Below are 27500 nucleotides of genomic sequence, written 5' to 3'. Positions count from 1 at the left end.
CTCTCTAGCTCCGTGTGTTCTGTTTTTTACTTATTGATGAAATATCAACTAAAGAGGAAACTGAGATGAACTTTTCAAGGCAGAAACCCCTAAAATGTTTTCTCCTCATCTCTTAGCTGTACTATGCTGTGCAAATTTCTCTTCTAATCTCTGTCTTTCTTTTGCAGCTTGCTTATGCCTTTTGAAACACGGGTGGTCCCCCCCATTTATGATATTGTGGCCAGACCAGTATTCCTTCCCAAGAATAGTAAACCAGCAACATCTTCTAAACCACTGGCTCCAGCTACCTTATTCTTCCTAACCATAGAGACAGTATGTTATTAACTTTCAACTTTTCCTAATTATCTGTGTTTGCCTAGTTCTATTCAAGTTAATTGGTGGCTTTTCTGTGTCATGCACACCAGTAGTTCTAAAGCAGTCCCCCATCCCCTACTCTTTCCTTCACTTGTACCATTTTTTTTGTTTTCCCCCTCGTAAATAGTATTAGTTTGTTAAACTTTTTCCACTCAAGTAAGCCACTAGATGACAGCATTCTCCTACTCTTAATTATACTAAACTATAACTCACTATTTGCTCCGATCCCTAGTACCCTTAAGGAATATACTTCTCCCTGTTTTAATGTTTCCTCTTTTAGCAGCCACCACCTCTTATTTCTGAGCTCCTATCGCAATTAGATACTATACTCACCAGAGCTTGCCAGCTGCTCTCTGCTCTTTACTCAGGTTGTCTCACTGATAGTTTCTAGTTCCTCTCCTCACTCACTCCTCCTTCTTGGCTCTGCCCACTCTGTTCGCCCTGCTGGCTCAGTTCTCTCCTCTACCCTGCCCCTTATTCACATCCATCTCCACTACTTCTGCATTTATAAACACCAACACACTTCCAGCTTACACTCAACCTGTCACAGAACGCTCCTCCCACCTTACACTCAAAGAACACTCCTCCCACCTTACACTCAACCTATCACAGAACACTTCTCCCACCTAATAGTTAATTATAGTGCATCCTCTTACCAAGTACTAATTTATCTTCCACCTGTAACTCACACCACCCACTTCAACTTATACACCATCTACTCCTGATTCCACTTCTATCACCAAAAACTTTTATATCACAACCAACAATACCAACCGAGCAAATAAAACTGCCCCAAAATAACCATGTGCGCCATTCCTACTCCATCATTTCTCATAGTACTTCTCCCCTTTCCCCTCTTTCTGCTACTTTGCTTTATGTCTCTCCCAAACTTCTCACATTCCCCACTCTACCACATAACCACTTCATTTCTCAAAACTGAAGCCTCTTACTCAGCCTACATTTTCCCTCACCTCTACCACTGCAATGATTTCCTCCTCTTGAATAGAAGACTGCTCATCTCAAATAGTGGGTCTATTCCTCATAACCCATACCCTATATCCTCACTTCCCCCCAACTCCAATAATGGAGACTCTAGTAAACTTCTGGCCTTACTTCTCAAACTAATCTCTATTCTCCTATCTGGAGATATACACCCCAACCCTGGTCCCCAGAATACAAAGTCCATCTCTACATCTTCAAACTCTCCCCACAAATCTCTCCTTTTAGCTACTATAAATGCCCAAAGCCTTTGTAATAAATTACTCACCTTTCATGCTTGGCTTGTCCACCGCCACCCTGACATACTATCTATCTCAGAAACATGGGTTAAGCCCCACCTGAAAGACTCCAAAATTGCCCCCCCCCCTCAACTACAGTGTCATAAGAAATGACAGAACACAAAAGAAAGGTGGTGGAATGACCCTCGTCTTTTCCTCCTTTCTAACAGTTACTCCACACACTAATCCTATACCTTAATTCAATAACGCTGAAATAACCTTGGCCCTCCTAAAAATCAACAACCACAAAAACATATGCATAGCTGCCCTTTACATACCATCTGGGAACAACATCCTCATTCTTGAGGATATCCTTTCCTGGTTCTCATCTAACATTAGTAATGAAACAATTATCCTAGGCAATGTAAACATCAACTGGACCTCTATTCAATCACCTACAACCTCTCTTAACCTAAACCTCTGCAATTTCACCCAGTTAATTACCTCTCCAACCAGACCTAATAAAGATAACTCTTCCAGTAGTATCTTGGACTGGATATTAGTCTCCCAGTAGTATCTTGGACTGGATATTAGTCTCCCACCCTAACAATATCTCAAATAGCGGCACCTTATATGACTCCCTTAGTGATGATCTTCCTGCCTTTGCTTATCATTTGCTTTCCACCCTACACCTACAGCACAGCTATATCTCAGCCTGTACCCTCACTAACTTCAGCCCCCAAACCTTTTCTGACTGCTTAAAACTGATGAATTGGAACCCTCTGAAAACTCTACCTCTTGACCATGCCATTACCTGCTTTAATACTTCCTTCATTAACCTACTAAACAGCCTTGCTCCTCCCTGAACTAAGAGAGTAAAATCTAAAACAGCCCCTTCACTTTCCAAAGAAACTCTATCCCTCATGCATATCTGAGATAAATCCTGGAAACTGTACCAAAAATACAAAACACCTAACTTCCTAACTGACTACAAACAAGTTTGGAATAGAGTTGAAAAACAAATCACTTTTGACTGCAAATCCTACTACTTCAAGCTTCAGAGTAATCACAAATCCATCCCTAAGAAATTCTGTAGTAGTATCTCCACCCTCCTAACTCCGGGCAGAAAAGGAAATCCTTGTCCAGACCCTAGCTCTTCAGATCACATCATAGCCACCAAATTTAACTCCTTCTTCATAGACTCAATAGCCAAATTCACCACTTCCTGTCCTAAAAACTCAGGACACACCTTCTTTCCAACCTCCCACAACTCATCCACTTCTCCCTTCAATCCAACTGACACCCCCCTCTCTTCAACCTTAAACCCATTCCTGTTAAAACCATAAAAAAACTCCTCCAAAGGTTAAAGCCATGTTCCAATGCACCAGACAACTTACCTTCTAACTTGCTCAAGTTAGCTGCAGATGGCATAACCCTCCCCATTTGTATCCTAATCAATCGTTTTATATAGGAGTCCTATGTACCCCTCCTCTGGAAAAAAGCCTTTATTATTCCCTTACACAAAGGGGGCAACAACACCAGCATCTCCAATTTCCATCCCATAGCCCAGGGGTTCCCAAAGTGTGCACTGCGACACCCTGGGAAGCCGCAGCTTCCTCACAGGGGCACCATGAACTAATAAGCTTAGCTGCAAAATGAACCACAAACTAATAAGCTTAGTTACTAAGCTTATTAGTTTGCAGTTTATTTTGTGGCTGTGCTAAAGGTTGTGATGTGTGGAGAACTAATATTTGTTTTCATATTTCCATGAAGATAATTTTGGGGAAGAGGTTTTAGAATGTTTAAAATGAATGACACTGCCTTGTGATGTGTACTGGTAAGAGGCAGAACTTCTGTAATAAATATACTCCAAAAATAGTAATTAAAGTTTTTTTCAGCTTGAGCACAACTCGTATCAACCAAGCCCAACAATGACAGATAACTGTTGGAGTAAAAATGGTTAAAAGCAACTAGTGAAATCCACATAAAATACATATGCTGTCTGGAAAATGTCAGTTACATCACAACTCTGCTCTGCTAATGTAGAGTCAGTTAGAAATTTGCCCACAGTGAATCAGTGAACAGGAATGAAGCTTATTTAAATATTGCCAGATGTACAGAGTTCATTAATTCCTGTTGCCAAATGTAAAAAATGCAGCATACCTGCCCTCTACTAGGCTATCGTATGACAGATGCTAAGCAAATAAGGAAGAACTACACGGGGTGACACGCAAAACCAGAGTGTACCAAAAGACGACACTCACTCTCTTAACTGTCGTGTATGTATATTTGTTTTATTTTCGCTATTAAACTAAAGTCGTTATACATGTTATCTTTACTTTCCTTTCACTTTATTCACTCTGGAATGATCATTGTGTGGGACACTCCATGTCGGATGGTGCTGCTCTTCCTGATATTGTTTTCATACGATTTAGCCTCTTGTTTGTGGTTACAAAGCAAGTCAGGCAGCCTTGCTCACATATCTTTACTTTCTCAGCTTACCTTGCAAAGAATCTTAAAATGTAGACTGACGGGACTGAAAAACAGTAATGAGAAAAAAAAAAAACAATTCTGTTTCAGTGGGGTGTATGCCATAACTGTGTTAGCTTTTGTACTTTTATAACTTTTTAAAGGTTTTTGAATAGGTATCAGATTAGAATTCCTCAACTTATTTAAAAATGATCATACTGACTGAGCCTGATATCATATAGCAAATCAAGCTAACTAAACTTAATTGAAAGTAAAGATTTTTATATTCAAATAGATATATGCTGTCTGCATATCTCTGATTTTCCCAGATTTGCGCATAATGTCCAGATTTTTGCCTCATATTTTTGGTCTGATCCTCATAAAATTTGTGATTTTTCTGGATTTTTGTGGCATCTCAGTGAGGAATTAATTCACTATGTCTACTAGGTTAGTTCGTAAAATAAAAGGTGAACAGTAATTGGCTGAAATCTGGATGTGAGCTGTACCAGAGTCAGGAAAAGCACTCTATATGTTGCCAGCATGGAATGCTGTTTTCTTACTTTTTCGCTGAGAGTTTATTCAAAACAAATTATTATTTTTTAATGTATTATCTTTCAAGGAAACTGGGTTACCTGAGAGAGTACAGTATTGCTGTGATCAAGAATGGCATTATCTTTGTTCCCTGATACTGGCAGGTGCTTAATTTCAGAGCTTCAGTCTGGCTACCAAAACAAAAATTACACAGGTTATTATCTGTGATGTGACATCATGAATAAAATTTGTAGTCCCTTGGCATGACCACATTGGTGAGTAAGACTTTAACTGAGCAGATTAACAAATGGCACAGTGCAAAAAAACCTTACTAAAAAGCCGAGACTTAGAATTAGATGTGGGCTCTGCTTTCATTCAGTCTGTTGTTAATGTTTCTTGCTTAGACTGCCTGATGGATAGAAAATATCTGTATTCAAAGGGGGTAGTAACAGAAATAGAAAGCTACTACCCTTGATCCATTTAGTCTTTTCTTGGCTTGTTTTAACTGCATTTTTGGTTTAACAAAAGTTTAATAAACTCACTCTGTTTCCCAGAAATGTATACAAGCTATTAATTGTCCATTGTCTGACAAAGTGAAATGTGGAGATCTACTGACTAACAATGTTCTTTGCAGTATGCATGAAAGATTGTGACAATAATTTTTGAAAGATACTTGCCAAACAAAATGGCTTTGACACATTGTTTGAACAATTGCAGTCTGAGGAACTGCACTTTGCTGTGTGAACTAGGACTTCCTGGCGATCATATTAATGTAAGCCAGCTAACAGGAAACACTGGGAGATAGCTGACTGGGAAAAGAAACTGTCATGCTATAATAATCTTGAGTAAGCTTCTAACCTTGCTTTTAAAGGGAGTATTTTCTTACCCCTGAAAGTTAGTAACCTCAGGGTTAGCTTATTTAGAGTTGTGGGTGGTACAGGGATATATGGGGTGCATAGGGGTTGCCTTTCTTGCAGCAATGTTTGTTAAATATAATTATTTAATTGATGTTTCTCTGTGACATTTAGTGCAATGTGGTTGTGCCCAAAGTCTTGGTGCAAATCTGGATTTTTGCTCTGATAGCTATCTTTAAATTAATTCATTTATTAATTTGAATTTGTTTACCAGGGTGGAGCACTGATTAATTCTGACCAGTTTCAACCTCAGCCTTTTAAATTCAGACGAAGTGGTTTGCTATTTGCTCAAATCTCACAGCACATCTTAGCCCAAAGGCTTGATCTTACAGTGAAAACAATAAATAGCAACAAAACAAACAAAAAAAAAAGCTAATCACCTGAGCACTGATCTTTGTATGTTAAGGCAGGGAATGGAAATGGCATGTCACTATCATGCTAAATAACCTGCAGTGGAATTTATAATGCTTAATGATTACTGACTGCTCTAGTCAGATAGCGTACCTCTGACATTGCTGTTCTTTAGACTAGTTAGAATTTGACCGGGGGGGGGCACATTGGGAAAACCTGGATTCAACAAGGGAGCCGAGAATCAAAAAAGTTTGGGAACCGCTGCCATAGCCATTCTCTACCCTATCTCTAAAATTCTGGAAAAGTGTATTCACCTGCAACTCTTACCCTACCTTTTAGACAATCACCTACTGACCCCAACACAACATGGCTTCAGACCTGGTCACAGTACCACCACAGTTCTTCTATCCTTCCTTGATATCAACCATGCTCATGACTCAGGCAATCTTGTATCTACCCTTCTCCTAGACCTATCTAAAGCCTTCGACACCATCTCCCATAATCATCTCCTGTCCAAACTCTCTCATCTCAACCTTTCCTCATCCATCAGCTGGTTTTCCAGTTACCTGTCAAATAGACAACAAGCCATCAAGTGGAAAAACTGTAGCTCCTCCTAGCTTGACATTCTGACAGGCATTCCTCAAGGTTCTATCCTGTGTCCACTTATCTTTAACATCTTCATTAATAACTTTCGTCTTTGTATCCCAAATGCTAAACTCATTCAATATGCAGATGACTCAACCATCATCTGCACTGCCAAATCTCTCCCTGAACTCTTACACGCAACTCAGGCTGCCTTCAACAGTACTGAGACATGGATGTTAAATAATCATCTTGCCCTAAATGCTTTCAAAACCAAAATCATGATCTTTATCCTTCCAAGAATACCAAAGTAGACAATAACTCCTTTTTCACAGTAAGCCAAAACTCAACTTCCATCGAAATAGTCCCTCATACTAAGCTTTTAGGTATTCTTATTGATGATCAATTAACATTTGACATTCTCCTTCAAACTAACATTAAGAAAACTCATCACAAACTTGGAATACTATATCGTCACCATTGCTATCTTACCCCCTCAACAAAGCTTACCCTCTCTACCACCTACCTCCTACCCTCCCTCATGTACAGAGCCCCTCTTCTTACCAACCTACAAGCAACCTTTAAGACCAAACTGGCATCATGCTATAATAAAATCTCTAAGTTTGCCACCAGCTCTAAATCCTCATCTAACCACTGTGATGCCCTACACACCTTAAACTGGCTGGAACTCCCCAGCTATCTCACCTACATTCAACTCTGCACTGCTCAAAAACTCATCTTTAGGCCATCTCAATGGCCCTCTCTTTCTTTCATGTTTACTATGCATCCTCCTGACCGATCATTCAGATCCAACAAACAGAATGCCCTATAAGTGTACAAACCCCTACGTACTCCTGGGCAACTTCTATTGTCATTCTCCCTCGCATGAAAATGGAACTCACTTCCTTCCCCCATATCTGAGCAACCCAGAACCTCTCCACTTTCAAGACCCTGCTCCATTCCTACCTCTCTTCTACCTGGGAGTGCTCCTGCTCTCACCCCTCATAGCTTCAGCCTACTAACTCCCTCTACCTCCACCATTTCCCTTCAATTGTCCTTCATCCTTCTTCCATAATTTCCACTTAACACCAGCCTTCTGGTCACTTTTATTGTATAATACCTGTATCAATTTTGAATGAATTTTTGCATTATTGATGATTTTTTTTGCATTGTTTAACTTGTTTATATTACTTATTCCTTGATTTTGATATCTAATAATATATGTATTAACTTTGTTGATATTTGCTTTTTATATCTGTAATTGGAACTTTTCTCCCCGGGCCTCCATTGAAAAAGGGCTAATTTTGGCCCAATGAAATTTCCCAGTTAACAAACTGCAAATAAATAAATAAATAAATAAGAAGGTGGAGCAGATGAAAAAAAGCTAGTGATAGTAAAGTTTTTATCAGGACTGTACCCAAAGTAACAAGAAGCAGAATGGGGACATGCAGCAGGCGGCAAGCATTTATGATTGATCCTTAACTGGGATGAACCATCCTCTTTGTTTTCCCTGGCAATTGGTCCTAACTTGTAATTAAGCTATCTACACTGAGGTGATTTTTTTTTTTTTTTTTTTTTGTGGAATCATTGAGGAAATATGCTGTACTAAGCAGTATGTTGGATTCAAACATGAGGTTTTCAAACGTTAGCCTAAGGATGAGTTATGAACTTTCAGACCCCAGTGTGTTATTTTTTTTTCCTGCACCATAATGTCTTTCTAGCCCTTATGGGGAATACTGATAGTGATTCAGGAACTGTTTAATTCCCCTGATATGCTTTAGTTACACCATAGTGAACTTTAAGCTTTGCAGTTACATGATCCATCCTCATGTCCATTACATGTATAAGGTCAAACCGATAGCATGTCCACTTGCTGCAGGGATTTAATTCATGACATAAATTACCCTTTGCCCCTTGACTTAGAAAGCTTGCACAAATATTTTAGTTATCATGTAAAGGAATGGTATTCATGCCATTTATGTGTATGCATGGGTGTTCTTTATTTTTATATTCTGCTTAAAATACACTAACATAATTTAGTCTGTTCAGGAATGTTTTTACATGTCATATCATGAAACAAGATTCTATAGCTTTATTGGATAATCCTTACTACTATACTTTATTAATTTATATACAAAGGTTAAATGCATTTGCTTAAGTATGCTTTATTCATCCTAATGCAGTTGGTACTGTTTGTATACTTCATTTTTACATAATATGGGAGCATTTAACATGAACCTGGGTGAAACTTTAAACATTTTAGGGTTAACTTGTGTCACATCTTTTACCTCCATAGAGACTATTTATGTTACCACTTACATTTTCACAGTTTTTTTAGAGAACTGTAAATGTAATAAGAATTCCTGCAGTTATGTCTGACTTTCGGCACTTGTAGTATAATATGTGTGCATTATTAGGGACATTGCCCTTATGAAGCTTTGGGGAGGAAACACACATAATCAATTTAGTGTTGTCTGTAGCTAATGACTTTCCTTAACTGTCAGAGTATGACTGAATGCATAACATTAACATTTTTTCCTGGCCTATATCCTTTTAACACATAATTTCAGTTACAGTTTCAGGTTGTTGACTCAAAAGATTACTCAAATTTTCATTTTTTGTATACTTGCCCAACTTTTTAAGTTTGTTCATAAAGTTTCATTTTATTGACTGATGTTTTGCCATATAATTATATCTAGTTACAACCAATTATTTATTTAAATGTACTGATAAGGTTAGTATTTAATAGGTACAGATTTATAATGTGGAAGGATTAAGTACAAATCTCAGGTGAACTATTCTTACTAAACTTGACCAGTTAGTTACTCAGGTAGCCTTCCTCCTAGTCGAAAAACTTAAGAGGATATGGGTAGTATCATGACTGCTTGGAATGAGTGGGTTTCACTGCCAAAGACTCTGTCACATCTTTTGAAAACTGTTTAGGAAGTTAATAGAGACACAAAAGCTGAAAAATGTGCACTACATTATTTTGAACTACAGATAAGCTATTTCTAAAACTTTTACAGCTCAGCTGAACAGAATGTATGTATTTTTCATAAATATTTTGAAGTTCTGGATGCAACTGAGGAGTAGCACCTTCTATTATTATGGAGGAGACTTTATTGTGGTTTAGTCATAAACAATTTATGGGATACCAATAAAAAGACTGTTATACAAAAATCCAAATTAAAGTTCTAGAGATGAAAACTGATTTTGTCTTAGCAGATGCTGGGGGGGGGGTCAAATAATCTCAGCAATGGGAACTTTACAAATCTTAATCTTTCCACAGGAACCGTGAGCAGGAACATTTGATTTACTTGTTAGTGCAGACCTTGTCAAGTTGGTGAGGAGCAGAGAAATATTTATCTACATCAGATTCTGATGCCACTATTGAGACCACTCTCATAATATTAGCCCTACAGGCACTATCTTTGTCTGCCACACAACTGGAAGCTTCCCATCTCTCATACTGAAATGGGCACAGTGAAGGAACAGTCTTAGAGAACTGGGTCTCAGGTATTTGAAATGCAATGATGGTTCAGATAATTTTAAACATGTGAAAAGGAGAGCCTATGAAATTCTTGGTGAAACAGATGTATGACTGGTCATAACAGAGTTGATTTTGTACAAAATGATATAGACAGACTGGTGATATGCTGCCTGTTTAGAAAATAAATGTATATTCAATTAGTGTATAACCCTTTTCTTCTAAATCAAATTACTAACAGTAAAAAATAGTATAAAGTTTAATGATACTCTTTAATGCATACTAAATGGGAAAGGATCAGTGAACTTTTGAGGTCTAAATATATAAGGACCCTGAAACTAAAACAGACTAAAAAGGAGATGGGAATGAACAATCCAAAGTTTAGAAAGTGTTAACAAAAATTAAGTTTCTATTTCTTAGGAGTTAGCAAAGTTATATTCATTTTTTTAAATGTATATTCTAATGTAAGTACTACTACCCTAAAGCTTATGTGGATTTCTTCACTAAAGTTTAAAGCCCCAGGTTTATTCTTCAGATTCAGGTATGTTAACTAGTGTAATAACTGATGTAAAGATCAAACCAGATGCAAATATTCTCAAGCATGGAAAACCAGGCTCGAATGGCATCATGACTGACTTCTCCAAAAGATTCAAGAAGGACTTGGGAAGATAACTACTTTTATTTCAAGAAACAGGAAAGTAAGGAAATATGCATTGCTCCATGCATGTTGCATCTATAATTGTTTTCCTAAGCAGGATAAAGATATCTTAAACACTTATAACTGTATATCCATCTCTCACTTTGACACTGATGCAAAGGTCCGGTACCACAACTCTGACAGCACAGCTTGAAAGATTGATACAGAATGTGCTCAAATGGCCCAGCAATTTAGTACAATTTGCTCTATGCCCGTGGCTACCATCTTTCTTGACTTTCACAAACCACTTAACTCTTTGGACTTGCTGTTCCTGTGGAAGCTTTTGGACAGTTATGAAATAACAGCTACCTGCACTTTACCATGCAGAGGGCTCTACAAACTTTCCTTAGCTTGAGTCATTATTAGAAAACAATGGCCGTTTAGTTTTGTTCTGCAAAGCTGTATCAGAAATGAAGGTCTTCTGTCCCTTGTGTTTGTGCTAGTTGTTGAACCCTTTAGATTTTTTTTCATCAGCATCATGAGAACTGTGACATTTCACTAAGAACAGGATAAATGGGCCATCAGCATGGTTTTCAGACAATTATGCAATCTGTCTGTGAAATACAGCAAGAGTTCTTAAAAGCATCTTGGAGATTTTGCTGTTTTTGAGAGAATCTCAGGTTTGTGTATTGATGTGAATAAAAACTTTTTGGTCCCTCTCAGATAAACCTATACCCTTTCTAAGAGCAAAATATTTAGTTTAAATATACAGTGAAAACTACACTGATTAAACTGACTTAGCCCCCCTTAATTTAAGAGTATATAAAGAAAAAAAGTGTGTCTTACCTTATTAAATAGACTATCAGTATTTGAATGTTCCACCTATTTACATTTGTTTTCTGTGCATGGCATTTACTGACATTGGAATGTGACGAGTTAGTAAATTAACTACAGCAAATAACACCTGTTCAGCTTTTTACAGCTTTATTTATTACACTTCCACAAATATTTACACAATTCTTTCAACTACATTTTCAACAACTTGCAAAAAAATTCAATTGTTCTGCAGTGCAAAACCATAAAACACAGAACTGCAATTGTTCATAAGAGCTCCTGGACTGTGGTGTGTGATAACCATAATGACTGCTAGCAATATGACCATTAGGCAGTGTCACTTGTTGTATTAAGAATATAGTCTGAGTCTGCAATCTTAGCTGTGAAGTTTTAAAACTGAATAGTGTCTGATTAATGAATGTTCCCAATTGCATTCAGTTATTTTTTTATTTATTTTTTTTAATTTATTTTACATTTGCTGACCGGGATAGTCCGACTGGATACATGTCCATTTTCAGCAGAGGCCCGGGGAGAAAAGCTCCAAAGGTAGTTACAAAGGAAAATATACATAGTACAAATTAAGAACAGTTTTTAGACACTGTAGAGACAAGTAAGTTAAACAATCACACAAACTTGTGAAATACAAGAAATTACAACACAAGTTAATTGCAGGTGAAATAGTATTGTTACATTAATATAACTAAAGATTTAGTCAGGCTTGGAGCAAGGACATAACCAATGAGAATTGAAATACTGCTTGAGACTTTTCTTGAAATGAGTTAGGGATGTCTCTAGAGTAATGTCAGCAGGCAGTGAGTTCCATGTTTTGCCAACAGAGTTGACAAACGGAGAGTCACCGGCTGAGTTGCTGGCTTTGACAGTCTGAACTTTAAGTCTATTAGATGAGTGAAGTGGTCCGGGGTTGCAGTAGGGGAAGATGATGTTTATAAGTGCAGGTGTTATTTCAAGTTGGTAAAGTAATTTATGAGCTACTATAAGTTGGTTGTACAAAATTAACCTGGGCAGTTCTAGCCAGCTAAGATTATGTAGGTTAATACAGAGATGTGTTCTATAGGGCAGGCCAGTTGCACATCTAGCTATATGATTGTAACAGCTAGAGGGTTTGTTAAGATCAATTTTATTTAAGTTGGTAAGTAGTAGGGAGGCATAGAGAAGGGTAGATAGTAGATGAGTGTGGGCAATGGCAGTTCTGGCAAGTGGGGTTAGGAATGGTTTGATCCTGTATAGTGAGCCAAGTTTTTTGTTACTGGTTTTGATAGTTTTACTGACATGCATATCAAATTTAAGATTATCTATGATAACACTTTGGAGCTTTGTATAGACATCTGGGGAGATTATGGTCCCATTATTAGACTTAATAGAGAAGAATAATATTGTGGACTTTTGGGTGGGGGAGAAAAGTAGTAGCTTAGTTTTGTTGGGGTTTAAAATCAGACGGTGATCAGAAAGCCAATTTTCAACTCTGTTAAAAATATCCTGAGTTAGTGTCTGCAGTTCTGGCTGGGAGGTGGCAGAGCAAATCAAGGTGGAGTCATCTGCATAGTGAATGCCAGTTTGGTTTTGGGATGACAATATGCAGGTCATTAATGAATATGGAAAACAACAGAGGTCCCAGAATAGACCCTTGGGGGACACCCAGGGTGTTGGGTAAGAGGTTGGATAATTTATTCTGCCATAGGACAGCTTGTTGTCTGTCACTCAGATAACATTGGAACCACTGCACAGTGTGCATGTCTAAGGAATTTGTTTTCAGGATGTGGATGAGAAGTTGGTGATTAACCATGTCAAAAGCCTTTGAGAGGTTCAAAAACAGACCTGAGGGTAATTTGTTATTGTTCCTGTTATAGTTTATAGCATTAGAGAAGGTGAAAAGGGCTGAGGTGGTACTATGATGTGGCCTAAAGCTATGCTGAGAGTTGGCCAGTAGGTTGTTTTGGATTAGATAGTGAAGTAGCTGTTTATGGATGCACTTTTCCATCATTTTTGCTAGTGGTGACAAGATAGCAAAAGGTCTATAGCTCAATAATTCAGTAGAGCTACCACCTTTATGAAGGGGTATGACATGAGAAATTATTCCAAATGGATGGGACTGTGGCTTCTGATATGGTACGATTGATTAGGATGGAGATGGGATATGCTATAGCATCTGCAGCTTTTTGCAGATATTCAGCAGGGAGAAGATCAGCAGCTAGAGTTGTGGGTTTTAGTTTTTTGATCAGGGTGCGAATAAAAGATGTAGTGACTGGTTGGAAGCTGAAGGAGTGCTGGATAGTGGGAATGGCATCCTGTATGTTAGAGGAATGCAAGGCTAGCTGGCCAGCTAGAGCCTGGACAGGCTCAGTAAAGAAACTGTTGAAGGTGTTAGTGACATCCTCTGGTAGTTTATCAGAAGAAGCTGAGGGAGTTGGTGTGGTGGTTTGTCCTGGGTGCAGTAGTTTGTTTATGCCCGCCCAAAACGTTTGTGGGTTATTTTGATTTCTCTGCTGGAGATGGAAGTAGAAGTTTTTTTATCTAATAAAATGAATCTTTTTGTCTCATTCCTTAATTGCCAGTATTTTAATTGATCTAGGGGGCTTTAGTGGTACACTATATGGCCCATGCCTTCTTTATGAGTATGATTTTTGATTTGGTATCTTTAGAGAGCCAAGGTGCATTTTTTGTTCTGGTCCTAATGGAGTGAACAGGAGCATGAGAATTAAGGATGGTAAGGAATTTATTGTTAAAGTAAGCAACAGCTTCATCCAAGGGTAGGTATTTTAGGGCAGACCAGTTGCATGATTTCAGCTCATCTTGAAAGTTGGTAGGATTAAAGCTCTTATAGGTGGGCTGGTGGGGATGATTGGTTTTGTGTTTAACTATAAAGGTAAGAAAGTGATCACTAAGGTCATCAGGGAGGGTCCCTGATGTATACATTTGGGGATGGCTATTGATTAGTATCCAGTCTAGTATGCTTTCTTTGTGATTAGATTTGCTTATCCTGGTGGTGGTAGATATAACCTGTGTAAACCCATATAAGTTTACATGGGTAGTAGGAGATTCTGAGTTGCAGGAGTTCCAGTCTATGTTATAATCTCCTAGAATTATAGTTTCTTGGGAATAGGTATTAGCTAACCAGTGAAGGATGTATTCTAGGGTATTGGTATTATTTCCTGGGGGGAATATACATGCAGACAATATTTATATATTTATTTTTATTAATCTGAAATCTGGTAGAGAGAATTTCTGCATTATTGACCTGGGGGGGGGGGGTTGAATGGGGTCTATAGGGACAGTTAGTATAGATTTAAAGAGAGCAGCTACTCCACCTCCCTTGCTAGTAGCACAGTCAAGTCTAATTATGTTATAGCCAGATGGCAAAACTTCATTATCTGAGACTGATGGCTTTAACCAGGTTTTAGTTAGACACAGTATATCACGGGAGTGATATTCTAATAGGGTATGTAAGTTATGTACATAATTGTTAATGGTTTTAATATTTAGATGGAAGACCAGGAGGGAGGTCGGGGGACTATTAATAGATGGTAATTTGGTTGGGTTATTAGACTTAGAGGTAGAGTGATCAAAAGTGGCTGGACCAGGGTTTGGGTGAATGTCTCCATCCATTGTGAGGTTGTAATGTAAGGTGACAATAAGCTTCAGAAATTTACGCAATAGTTTTTGACAGTGTTTAAATTTTGAGTTGATGTATCTAGAATTAATAGGATGATGGTTTCTTGTGGTTAAGGAGTTGGAGATAGGACAATTTATTGTGTGACCTTTCATACTGGATGAAATTGGGGTGGTGGTTTGACATTTTGGGTAGTGAAATCATAGATAGTGCTGATTTTCATAAGTGGAGAGGAGATATGCAATTAACATAAGGGATGGCAGAGAGAGTAAAGACATTGTGTTAGATGGACCCATAATGTTGCAGAGTTATAATTTTATTATATTTTTGCCAGGATATGAAGGAAGGACAAGACGTGGGGAAGGAAGGTAAGGGGCTAAGGGTAAGATTAGGAGTGCAATACTGATTGGTTGTGGTGTGAGGGGTGTGGTTAAGTGGCTATAAATGTAGCAGTAGTAGAGGTGGGTGGGAACTGGGGGCAGGGAGGGGTGCAGTGTGGGCCCGAGCGCAGTGAGGGCAAGCAGAGCAGGGCTTAACCAGACACACAAATCTTATAGCCTGTAAACATAAGGTAAGTACACTAGGGACATATATTAAAGCTTTTAGGTTCAATTATACAGGTAAAGCTTTTTAGGTTCAATTTTACTGGTTGGTAACACTTTTTCTGTATATATTTACTAGTTTTACCTTTAGAATAATGCCACTTATTTTTTTAATTAATGTAGGGGAAGATACTTTTTAGCAACTTTGACTAGCCAATATAAAAATAGTTTTAGGGGAGTGTTGGGTTCAGAATTTAAGGCTGCCTAATAGTGCTGTAGACCAAGGTCAGCATATATTGTGGTACAAACAGTAAGAATTAGAGATATTAACCTTAGCAGGTTTGTTAAGTTGAGGGACAGTTCAGAGCAGGTTTCCATTTAGGTTTCCTCAGGGTAGCATCCTTTTTATGTTACAAGCCTTTCAGGATAATTGGTAGAAGGGGGTAATACCTGCTAAGGGTGAGATTAAATAAAGTTAACATAGGTCTCTAGCTTAATCTATGCACGCATAATAATATAATACCTTATCAACACATCAAGTATATATAGAAACAGTTAATAGTAAAACAGTGTGCTTTCACAGGCAACCAAAACACATTAACAATGCCCCAAATGAGAATTAAGCAGTATTTTAGGAAATAACCTATTCACTATATAGTATACATGCATATGGTTATACCGTTCCTTTCACTAGCTTCAACTTGTAAAGGTTTAGTCATAGGGCAATTTAGTTATAAGACGGCACTGAGCTAACGCATTAAAAAAAACAGTGGACATACAAGCTTCCTAACTGCCAACTATTAATAGTAGGCATATAAGCTTTTTAGTCACTAAAATATTAAAACAGGACACATACAAGCTACCTAGTCGCTACTGGTTCTACACAAGGCAGTAATAAGTGAGCAACAGTTGTAACAATTTCTGTATCAAATGTGATGCCTGAATTCAGCAGTTACACATTACTATAGCATTTTTCAATCTCTTGAGAAGTGGATAATTAGAACATGGCTATATTAGATAACAACAGTTCCATAAGGAAGTGCACTAGGGACATATAGTAAAGCTTTTAGGTTCAATTGTACAGGTAAAGCTTTTTAGGTTCAATTTTACTGGTTGGTAACACTTTTTCTGTATATACTTACTATTTTTACATGTAGTATAATGCCACTTATTTTTTAATTAATGTAGGGGAAGATAATTTTTAGCTACTTTGACTAGCCAATATTTTAGAGTTTTAGGGGAGGGTTGGGTTCAGAATTTAAGGCTGCCTAATAGTGCTGTAGACCCAGGCCAGCATACATTGTGGTACAAACAGTAAGAATTACAGATATTAACCTTAGCAGGTTTGTTAAGTCGAGGGACAGTTTAGAGCAGGTTTCCAGTTAGGTTTCCTCAGGGTAGCATTCTTTTTATGTCACAAGCTTTTCAGGATAGTTGGTAGAAGGGGGTAATACCTGATAAGGGTGAGATTAAATAAAGTTAACATAGGTCTCTGTTTTAATCTATGCACACATAATCATATAATACCTCATCAACCTAGATGTTTTAAAATATTGGACAGTGTTAAGTAAACAAGAATGAATATTTAATTTGTGTCTCATTTTTCACTAAAATAAACTGCACTCACTAAGAGATGCTATTTGCCCTGTTTCTTCAAATTAGCATGTTTATTCACTTCAAATTTTCCTTCACAGTCTCCTGTTATTATGTACCCATCACACACTACAACCGGCTTACCCACTGATGGAATGTTATTTCTAAATTCACGCCTAAATATCAGGCTGATGAGCCCTGCTGTAGGATACACTGACCTTCTTTGCCCTCACATTTTGCTATATAAAGTTTGCCCTAAGGATTATTTTTTTACTCTGTTTATTTCTATTTTCATATTCTAGCCATACATATCTATACAGTTTATTTGCCTTGTTGCAAAAGCTGAGTTATCATTTTGTATTCATTAAACTGTTGAACTGAGGATCATTAGAAGCTCTTATAGTCTGATAATTCACTCAAACATTTTAACAACTTGTTTACATATAGTATTACTATATAATATATGTATGCGAGTACTGACTATAGTTGATGCTATCTTTGTTCAGCATCTGTTTAGTCAAAAAAATTTGGTCGACTAAGCAGAATTATGACAAGTGTGCAATATTGCACAATTATTGGGGGCTGAAGAATATGCCCTTTTCACAACAACGTCCAATTTCAGAGTTAGTATATGTAATTAGCAGATGGTGTGAGGGGCATAGCCCCCACATCAATGGTGCAAAGACACTTTTTTCCGCACAGAAAATAAGGTTTTTACTTTCTTTTAAAGTTGCAGCATAGTAGTGTGTTGACATTTGCAAGGTTGCCATTTTCTGGTCAACATTGTGAACATTTACAATTGGGTGTTTTGACTAATTAAGTAGTAGTATGCTGACATATTGAATTTAACTAAAACACCCAAATGTCAACATTCACAATGTCAACTACAAAGTAATGACTTTGCAAATGTCAACACACTACCACACATACATGAAGCAAAAATTCAATGCATACAACATTACAAATAAAAATGTACATTAAATCATTTTTTGGAGGGGGCAAGCCCCCCTGCTGCCTCAACCTGTGCTAATTTAATATACTAAATCTGAGATTGCACAATTTCTGTGGAAGGGACATATTCCCCAATCCTAGAAATTGTCAATCTAGTACAGAAATGAAAGGTGTCTGATTAATGAATGCTTCTAATTGCACTTATATCTTAAAATATTAGACAGTGTTAAACAAACAAGAATGAATACCTAATTTGTCTCTCATTTTTTGCTAAGGGACATATTCCCCAATCCTAGAGACTGTTGATCTTACATACCTACTGATCATCTGCTTTGTTGACCAGACAGATGCTGACATTTGGAAATTTTGATCATAGCAACTACTCCCATATACATATAGATTTTTATCTATATCTATATCTATGTCTATCATCTCTCTATCCATATAGATAGATACAGATATATATAATAGATATAAAACTATATGCTCACCTGGTATAAATAAATGATCCCTACTCTATATAGGACCATGAACATTCATATTGCCTTTATCTGTACCAATTAACTCATTTCAACTGAGTGATGCCCCCAGCTGTTTCTAGAGTTACATCCTGCTGACACCTTTAGGCATCACATATTGTTTGTTCATATTTGTATTAATAATTTCAAAAATATGCACATACAAAATATCCAAATATTTCATATTAAAGCTTACACAATGAGAAATAGAACTGCATTGATATATGACCTCTGTCTAGTACAGGTAAAGAGATATTAATTCTTGTTCCTATAGTATTTATTTATATTGTCATAAATTTAATTTTTTTCTAAATGTCTCAACAACCACGTAGCACAGACAGAAATGCTTAACCTCCTATGAAAGCTCTCAGGTCGATGAATAAAATGCTACTGACAGTATGTGTGTAACCTGAGTGGTTGCTGATATATTGTAAGTTGTTTACAAAATATTACAAACCTAATACTTACTGTTGTTTACTGTGACTTATAAATTCAGTTTAAGACCTAGAACCTAAAAAGTACTGCCACCTTAAACATAGTTTGTGTCGAAGAGTTTGCCACTTACATCTTTTATGAACCACTATGGTTCCACGAAAATGAACATTTGTTTGAAATGTGAGGACTTAAATTGATTCTGTCAAAAAGCTTAGGCTCTGCCCATTAGAAGTTACAATGCAAACTTCCAGAGCTCCATTGGATGGAATGGTAGATCCTGTCATCTGAGTAGTTGCACCCTTACTCCATTGTATTTTAGTGTGACATAGTCTTGTAGGACATTTTCACTTGCTTTACTCATCTCTGTTAACACAGCTTCTCCATATCATTATTTTAGATTTTAAAACTAAAAGCTTCAAGAACTATTGGATGACATTGTAGATGTTAAACCTAAAAGGTTCAAGAGCTATTGTATGACACTGTTTTTGTGGTTATGTAACTATAATCAGTTTAGGAAATGTCAGTATTTTTTTCCTGTGAGCTAAATTGTTTGCCATCTTTATACTTTCCCTAGCTCCATGTGGTCTCAGCATCACTGTCATCTTTAATTTTTTCTTATTGTTTTTATAACTGAGCTGAATTTTCCACCTGTTTCAGTATCATGCCTTTCTCTTTTTCCTTCTGTCTCTCAGTGTTTAGACTTTTTAAAGGATCATAAGAAATACAAGGCAGTTGCGTCTTGTGACCATTTATACCTTGCCAGTACTCACCTTCAGAATAACCCTCTTCTCTTTAAGACTGTCAGGCTAGTAAAGCTAGGGGTAAATTTGAAAATATCCATCTGATTATCCAGTCCAAATTTTAAGGAAAGTAATGTATCACATGGCTTAATTTGCAGTGGGAGTCTATTCCAGAAGGTGGAGAACGTGCTGTACAATGAGCCTATCTCACCACCTAGTTTTATTTATATGCTGATAAATATTTAGATCCCTTGTTATAATATTTCTGGGAACATTTCATTTATAGAAATACAAAAAAATGTTGAACAACTGGTTCCCTAATGGCTCAGAAATGAATGGAGAGATTTCCCTCAGGAATCTTTAAGATACTGAATATATAGGGACAGTGCTTCCAGTCTTTTCTGTTAACTTAGGGTTTTTAAATTAGTGGTCTTCTTAGTTAGGAACCTCTGGGGTCTTTCTAGTGTAGTACATCCCAACAGTGGCCTTGTATTCAGTAATTAGTTTAATTAGTGCTGGATATAATGGGACAGTGACCAGTTTGGATTCAGAAGATATTCCTTTGACAATCAGCTGCACTAAGTAGAATGACTTCCTGTCAACTCTCATTATGCGATGATCATAGAAGAAGGGATTATCAACCCAAGTACCAAGGTCCCTAATGACATTCTTATTCTGGAGTAGGGTGTTGTCTGTGTTTGATACTGCATATTCAGCAACCACATTAATTTAGTCTTTTGTCACTGTCCCTTTTCTATGGATGTAAGGGAATGTCGTGATAAGCAGCCTACAATATATTCTCTTCTGTTTTGTACTGTACATAAAACTGATAGGGTCAGAGCCATAGTATCCATCTTTTTTATTCTAATCTGTGGCTTAGCCTTTCATTTGTTAGCATTTTTCTCTAATGATTTATGATCAATGAGCAACAGATAGCTCCTTATTAAAATGTCCAAATGCCCATACTATTGTCTGTGTTTAATTTCAGTCTAAAAGCATACTTACTCTACATTTTATGATGGACTATTGGATTTAGCTGTGAAGAAAGGAGATGCTGCCAGCACACCTAGCAGAAGTTTTGTAAATAATTATATGTCATTTGTGAATGTCAAACTAATTTATACAAGATGTTAGTGTTACAACTGTATTAGAAGTGTATGTCATGTATATCAAATTGCTCTGTACAGATGTTTGTGTTGAACAGGTATTTGTAAAATGCTTGTGTTTAAAATGGATCCACAGTGTGCCCAGCTGGAAGAAAACAGAAATGTGCATGCACTATTGTAACTGTTTAAATGTATATACTTAACAGGGGAAACTGGAGGGTTAAGCTCAGTCCAGCAAACTTTAGAAAAATATCTGAAATTATATTACTTTATAGGCTATGCAATAAAGAGTTGACCTCTAAAGTTTTCAGTGCAGCTAGAGACATAACATCTGTACTAGGAAGCTTTCTGTATTGTCTTTGGAGTGAAAGTGAATTAATTACTACTTTTGAAGCATGAAGAAATGCAATTGTTGCATCACATCCAGCATCTGCAACAATCTGATCAACAGCCCTTGTCTGTATATTTTAACAGGTAGATACTAAATGCTGCCAGGTTCTAGCAAAGGGGATTTTGGCCAGGGAACTAGAAGTCAGATGACAAGAATGTATGTCATTCTGCAATCTATATCAGCAGTAATATTTGAGATATTATTTTGAAACCTCTCCTAGTGAGACAGAGCATTCTTCATGAAAACATCAACAACTAGAAGATCCGTTCACCACATCTGCCTTGCTCTAATGGTAATTTTCTAGGGGAATAGTAAAATTCTCTTAGATACAGTCAGGAATATACTGAAGCTTAGTATAGATATTTTTCTTTATTTATTTCAGACTCTCCTGCAATGTTGTTTTAAATATTTCCTGTGGTTTTGAACTCTGATGTCACTGTGAATATATATTTAGTATTGTCTTGTTCTTTTATTATTTATATTTAAACCTTTAATTGTGGCTGATCTCTGTAGAGATATTTAAGTCTTAAAAGTACTTGTATATTTATTTGGTGACACTGTATGGGCTTTCCTCATAGCCTTGCTCTTGGTCAAACTACTATTTGTATTAATCACTCAGTATATTGGGTACCATTGGAAGAACCTTAAGGTAGCTGCAGGAGTGACTGGTGGCAGTGAAAACTACCTTACAGTCTGGGCAGAAGGGGGCATAGCTAGTAAACCTGTGCCAGCTTTTCCCAGGTGTGTGTGGGTGTAAATCAAACCTCAAAGGGTGTGTGTGTGTGTCAGCTACTGGGACAGGGACACAAAGCACCAGTTGGACAGAGAGGGTGCTGAAGATCTTGACTTGGTCACTCAGCTGAGATATCAACTATATAGCTGTGCCAGTGGGGAGTCTTATTGGGGATTTGGAGGAAGAGGGAGAAAGCAGCCCCAGATTAACTGTGGTCTCTGTGTGCTCTTAAGGGAAATTGCAGTTAATGCAGAGAACTGCACCTGGAAATACTGTGTGTATCTGTTATCCTCTCAGTGAATGTCCACCAGTGTTGCCAGTGGTGAGGATTGAGGCTCCTTGAGTACTGGTTGGCAGTGATGGGTCATCACATATTAATTGGCTGGCAGTGGTGAGATCACCACATCACATATTGGAATTCATTGTTGTGGATATTGAACTGCTGAGTCTGTAAACAGTGGTCACTAGAGAAGATGTTTCTACTCTCAGACAGCCACACAGTAGACATTCAGAGCTTCATATTACAACAGTTTAATTTATTTTTTGTTAGCTTAGTTAGTCAGGGAGAACAGGCAAGGATGTCAGTGGAGGATTATGGCAAGCTGACAAGGAGCCAGTTGGCTGAGATGTGACAAGCCAAAGGACTGGTGCATGCCAACCTGACTAATGTGGAAATGGTTGCAGCCTTAACCACAACTGCATCACAGACCAGCAACCAGGAAGGCAGCTAGACTGGCCTTGGGGATGTATAGCTCTCAGAAAATGGACAGTTCAACTTTGCCTTCGCCCATCTCTATCAGTCTTCACACCCCCCCCCCCTCAGAGAACTCAAGCTAGTTTTTCAAGTGACCCTTGAGAAATGCCGCTTGAGAGGGTTAGGTCTCTCTGAGTGTACCTAACCCCCATTCTCTGCCTTGAGAGCCCATCTGCATTGGCATTGCTACTCCCACTGTGGTGATGCACTGACATATCATATGCTTGCAGCCCCAGGCTCCATCTTAGTAACTTGGCATTTTTCTGGCTGGCTCTGTTTAATCATGTTAGGGGGTTGTGATCTGTCATATCAGTGAAATTCCATCTCTACAGATAAGGCTGACGTTTCTGCAGTGCCCCCACTATGGCTAGACATTCCTTCTCTACAGCTGTATAGCATTCCTCCCTGGGTTGGAGCCTATGACTGAGATAAACCACTGGGTGCTCTTCCCCCTCTGAGGAAATATGGCAAAGCACAGCTCCCGCATCATGGTTTGAAGCATCCACCTGCACAACAAATTTTTTTGCTGTAAACTGGACTGGCTAACACAGGGAGTCCTCACAAAGCTTCTTTAAGCCTCTGGAATGCCTGCTCACATGCTGGGGTCCACACTACCTTTTCTGGCCTGTTCTTCCTTGTCAGGTCTGTGAGTGGAGCAGCTATGATACTATAACTGGGGATGAACTTTCTTCAGTACTCTGTTGTCCCTAAAAATGCCCTCACCTGCTTTTTAGTAACAGGTGCAGGCCATGCCTGAATGGCTTCCACTTTGGCAGGTTCTTGCCTTATCTTACCACTCCCCACTCTATGTCCTAGGTAGGATAACTCTGCCATACCCACCTGACACTTGCTCAGCTTAATGGTCAACTCTGTCCTCTGTAGTCTGCCCAGCACCTCCCTGACATGCTGAAGGTGCTCTGGTCAGGAATGGCTGTAGATGGCAATATCATCCAGGTAAGCAAGGGAAAACCCTCCTGCTCCTGCTAGGATATGATCTACCAGCCTCTTGAAAGTCGCTGGGGCATTCTTCATCCCAAAGGGCATCTTTGTGAACTCTTACAAGCCAAAAGGAGTCACAAAGGCTGACTTCTCTCTAGCACTGGGAGTCAAGGGCACCTGCCAGTAACCCTTGGTAAGATCAATGGTTGTAAGATACTTAGCCCCAACCAGCTGCTCTAGGGCCTCATCTGTCCTAGGCATGGTGTAAGCATCCAACTCTGTGTGACTATTTAATTTCCTGTAGTCCACACAGAACCTGGTGGTGCCATCCTTCTTTGGCACCAGCACTACTGGGGAGGCCCAGAGGCTGTTTGATTGTGGCCACGGGGGAAAATTTCTCCATTTGATATGTGTGGTTTTAGCCAGGTTTCAGAGATAGAGAGAATATCTGGGGTGTGGAGTGATATCCAGGAATAGAGTTCAGTGACTTTGTTTTGGGTACTACAGATACTGAGAGCAATAAGTTTAAGATTTTTAATAGATGGGGTAGTAAGTAGATGGGGATAGGTGGGGGGAGAGGACAAGATTGGGGGAGGAGAGATGGTTTGGGTAAGTGTGTGGGCCAAGGTTGGGATGAATATCACCTGAACTGAGTAGATTATTTAACAAGGTAGAGGGTCTGGAGAGAAATGAGTAGAGATAGTCATACTTGAGTTTAGATTTTGTAGGTAGAGAAAGAGAGATAGGGTATTTAATTTTATAAAGATAGACTGTGTGAAGAGAGTGGATGATAAGCGAAAAGAGTAGGAACCTGGTTAAAGGCAGTGTTGGTTTGGGAGAGTAAGGCTATGGTATAGGTCAGGGGGTGTATGATGCAGGGATGTGGAGATTGAGAGAAAGGCTAGGACAGTATTTATAAGAATTAAGTGTAACACTGTGACTAGAGCTGGGATGGGAGAAAAAGTGGAGGTTGGTAGGAGGTTAAGGTTCAAAAGGATGAAAACTAAAGTAGAGAGTGAAGGGTAGTATAGAGTGAAGTAGTGTAGAGAAGGGGTAATATGGAAAGGTATTTAGGATGAGAATAAAGAGTGGTATGTTTTAAGGAAGGAAAATTGACAGGGAAAGTTGGTAGGAAATGTGAGTGGGGAAAGTAGGTAATTGAGAGGGGGAAGGTGATTGGAGGAGTCTGCTATGGGGAGGGGGGGCTGGGGGGAGTCACCAAATGGTGGAGTATAAATATAATTGACTTAGAGGTGGGTGGGAATGGAGGTAGGATAGGGGAGCAGAGTGAGCCTGAGTGTAGTGAGGGCGAATGGAGTGGGGGTGCATTGGCCTGGGAGATTCAAAAAGGAGAAGAAGGCAAAAGAAACAGTGGAAAGGTGTTGTGCATATAAGTAGTAGAGAGAAAAGGGAGAGGAAAAGCAGGTTATCCTGGTGGAAGCAAATAGCCTAAGTACAGGGAGAGTAGGAGGGAATAGGTTAAAAGCAAAACTACAGGAAAGAAGAGTGGTAAGCATAGGGAGAAGCTGATAGGGAAAACAGAGTGGAAAAAACAAATGGAGAAAAATAGTTAATAGAGGAATGCTAGGACCAGGAAGGAGAAAATTGGTGAGCAGTTCTGAGTGAGATGTAGCAGCGTGATCTCTATGATGGGGCAGAGTACTAGCAAATACTCTAACAATACTTTAAACTATAAAGATTAGGAATCAATTAAAAAAGAAGGGAAGTTCAGTGAGACCTCTGGTAGTCCATAGAAGTGGATGGCTGGGTTATTCTTTGGGAGAGTCACAAGGCACTTTACAACAAGTTGCTGGGCAGGGTGTAAGCTGGCAATTCAGTGTCTGTTAACCAGACTTGCCTCTGGCAGTCCATAGAGGTGGATGGATGGATTCTTCTTTGGGGGAGTCACAAGGCACTTTACAGCAAGTTACTGGTAGGGAGTGAGCTGGCAATTCAGTGTCTGTTAACTGGGCTTGCCTCTGGCAGTCCATAGAGGTGGATGGCTGGATTCATCATTGGGGGAGTCACAAGGCACTTTACAGCAAGTTGCTGGGCAGGGAGTGAGCTGGCAATTCAGTGTCTGTTAACCGGGCTTGCAGAAAAACAGTCGCTATACTCTACACCAACACAGAGGTTTGAGTGATCCGTTGCTAACAAGATGGAATTCCACCAGAATGGTGGGTGCTGTGCATATAAGGAAAGGGAAAAACGTGTATCAGTAAAGCCACTACTATTGCAGGGAAGATAAGTGTTCCAACTATTTGATATATTTATGGAACCTTCTTGAAATCAATAGAAACATACATTATTGTTTGGATATGCAACAAAAGACCCTATTTGGTCCTTTTAGAGCATTAGCTAGTACCTACACATCCATTATATGTTGCCATTGCCATAAAAAGAGTTCCATTTCAGTATATCTGATATTGATCCTTTGGAAACACAAAGATAAACATTTCTTGATTTAAAAATCTACTGAAGAAACAAGGTAAAGATGATCCAAAAACGAACTGAATTGTTGCTGCTCAAGAAATATGTTGAATGATTACAGCATTTTATGTATAAAAATTTATTAGCTAGGGTGCTTCAATGCTGCTAAGATATTGATATAGCAAATGTATTAAAACTAGCAAGTAGTGAAGAGGCATTTAAAGTGTTATCCTACACTACCCCTTCCAGAAAATATAATAAAAATACAAAAGAGTTTCCCTAGAGTCATACATACTGAAAAGGAGGGGGGGGTGCTCCAGATGCGCAGGATTTTCATTAAGCTTTCTTTACTGAGATATTAAGTAAAGTACAAACCCAAGAGAACACTAAAGTAACATTTATCCACATACTATATTTTATCAGAAATATGTTATTAACACTTTTAATTATGTCACACACAAATACACACACACACATACACACACACACACACACACACACACACACACACACACACACACACACACACACACACACAAAAACACTTAGGATTCTTGCTTTAGATGTTAATTTATGTTGATGAGACTAGACTAGACTATTTGAACTTTAAAATATATAACAAAACATATGAAGGATATCAGAAAAAATATATCCAAACAAAACAGTCTTTTTAATCTGGTAAACCTTGTACTGTTATCCACTTACATGAGGTTTGTTTTACCAGATAAACTTTGCAAATGAAGTCACTGAATCACACAAGAGTTTAATGGAAGTGGAGCTTGTAAGACTGAAGATGGTTTGTTTTAGATTACACTTTTGTATTATTCAACTTATTAAATATAAAATATAGTATATATGTATGCATTTTACTTCTATCATGCTTGCTAATTGTTCTAAATGTTTTTGTAATTAGTATTCATACTAAAATAAGTTGCCCTGCCTTGCTGCTTTGGAAGTTTTAACTATAAAAGTAGTTATGCAGGGAATATTATTCACGTATGCAGATCAAGCTTCTTAGAGAGGCCAAAATGTACATGCAGGAAAGACTTTAGTTTCCAGTCTGTGTACTCACTCAGCTGTCTTAAGTACTTAAAATGTGTTAGGGAAAAAAGAGAAAAAGAAAAAAGACAATGTTTAGTAAGTAAATTGGGAAACTGGAAAAGAGATAGCCGAGCATTCATTACAATACATTCCCATTTAAAATGTCTGGTAGGGAATGATAGCAGATTTTCTAAGCTTAGTATCATGGAAGCTTTCAATTAAATGATTCAGAAAGTACTGTTATTCCTGACAGGGGCTGACCTGTAATTTGCTCTAAAGTCTGGCTATAGACTTTACTACTGTGACATCACTAACAGTTCAAC

Source organism: Protopterus annectens, chromosome 9.part0 (assembly GCF_019279795.1).
Source record: "Protopterus annectens isolate FY-2018-M chromosome 9.part0, PAN1.0, whole genome shotgun sequence".
Taxonomy (NCBI): domain Eukaryota; kingdom Metazoa; phylum Chordata; order Ceratodontiformes; family Protopteridae; genus Protopterus; species Protopterus annectens.
Note: the sequence above shows the minus strand (reverse complement) of the source record.